The sequence below is a fragment of the Colobus angolensis genome, unplaced genomic scaffold (genome assembly GCF_000951035.1).
Source record: "Colobus angolensis palliatus isolate OR3802 unplaced genomic scaffold, Cang.pa_1.0 Scaffold58, whole genome shotgun sequence".
In the NCBI taxonomy this organism is placed as follows: Eukaryota; Metazoa; Chordata; class Mammalia; order Primates; family Cercopithecidae; genus Colobus; species Colobus angolensis.
The window spans coordinates 12730242-12732117 of record NW_012119376.1 but is presented as its reverse complement, the minus strand read 5'-3'; the positions used below and the strand labels follow the sequence as shown (position 1 = coordinate 12732117).

General features: G+C 39.8%; 1 pseudogene across 1 annotated transcript; it reads left to right on the top strand.

The window, feature by feature from the left end:
* The first annotated feature begins 1188 nt into the window (after positions 1 to 1188).
* LOC105526213 lies at positions 1189 to 1876 on the top strand (annotated as a pseudogene). Its single transcript, XR_001004051.1, has one exon. The product of XR_001004051.1 is annotated as a fatty acid-binding protein, epidermal pseudogene (transcript).

Genomic DNA, 1876 nt, shown 5'->3' with positions numbered 1-1876 from the left:
TATCTAAATATCTTAGCACATCAAAAGCATTTACATCAAAGTATCTTAATATATTTGGAATATTTATATATAAAAGGTTTATCACAGCCCCTGGAACCCAGTAGAAGCTCAGTAAACAATAGTTAAGGAAGCTAATAATAATATGGAGGCTAAAAAGCAAAGTGGTGCTTCAAAAATTGTGTTCAGTTCAGAGCCCTGAGGACAGACCAATTGTTAGCAGGTCTCATGCATCTCCCAAAACTCCTTTCAGAAAACAAGTTGCCTGATAAATAAACTCATTGTGATACCACCTACTCTGAATTATTACAGAGTAGAGTGTTAGAGGATTGTCTATATATCCATTCGTTGGCAACCAGAAATAGAAGAGCATGTCAACAAGCCACTCAACTTATACATTTCAGGAAGAATATTGTCTCATTCTGAAGCATCCCTAAGAAACTACACCTTGTATGCTAATTTCTATTCGAACTTTGAATCTCTTACCCAGATATTATATTTATATGTACCTGTAGAGGGCAGCCTTCTACAAATTTTTGTAAGATGTGGATTTTTTATCCTTCCTTCCTCCTCCCAAAATGCTCCAGAAAGGAGTGACCCAGCATGAAACAAACTTTGCCTTTGCTTGGGAGAAACGAGAACAATCTACAATGGCGGATTTTCCACCATGTGTTACTCAGACCCTTGTTGTGCATCTTGGGAACTCTTAACGGCAGAGCCTGAACATACTGCGTGTGCAAGTGCAGCCTAAGCTTGGCAATTGTCAGTAATAACAAAGTAACAAGTAACAAAGAAGAAGAATAAGCAAGAGGAAGAGAAGGAGGAGGGGAGGAAGGAAGAGGAGGGGAAAAGGAGAGGAGGAGGAGGCAGAGGAAACATGGAAAGAGAATGAGGAAGAGGAAGAGAAGGAGAAAAAAGAAGGAAGGAAGGGGAGGAGGAAGAGCTTTGACTAACCCTGTACTAGTCTCTAGGCCAAGGCAATTACATGAAATCCCACGTTCATTCTCACAGTACCTCTAAATAATAGATGTTATTTTTAACCATTACTTTACCAAAAAAAAAAAGGAACTGAAAATTAAATCAGTTACTACTAAGAAGCAGCTGTGGAATTTGATTCCAGATTTGTCTGACTCGAGTTCTAGCTCCTAACCACTACCAAGAATTTGCAAATAAAAATTAAATCAGGCGACAGCACGCTGCCACGCCGACGCCGACCCCTCTCTGCACGTCAGCCCGCCCGCGCCCACCATGGCCACAGTTCAGCGGCTGGAAGGAAGACGGCGCCTGGTGGATAGCAAAGGCTTTGATGAATACATGAAGGAGCTAGGAGTGGGAATAGCTTTGCAAAACATGGGCGCAATGGCCAAGCCAGACTGTATCATCACTTGTGATGGCAAAAACCTCACCATAAAAACTGAGAGCACTTTGAAAACAACACAGTTTTCTTGTACCCTGGGAGAGAAATTTGAAGAAACCACAGCTGATGGCAGAAAAACTAAGACTGTCTGCAACTTTACAGATGGTGCATTGGTTCAGCATCAGGAGTGGGATGGGAAGGAAAGCACAATAACAAGAAAATTTAAAGATGGGAAATTAGTGGTGGACTGTGTCATGAACAATGTCACCTGTACTCGGATCTATGAAAAAGTAGAATAAAAATTCCATCATCACTTTGGACAGGAATTAACTCAGAGAATAACCAAGCTCAGTTCAATGAGCAAATCTCCATACTGTTTCTTTTCTTTTTTTTTCATTACTGTGTTCAATTATCTTTATCACAAACATTTTACATGTAGCTATTTCCAAGTGTGTTGGATTAATTAGGATCATACCTTGGTTAATAAAGAAATGTGTTTGTGCTAAAAAAAAAAAAAAAAAA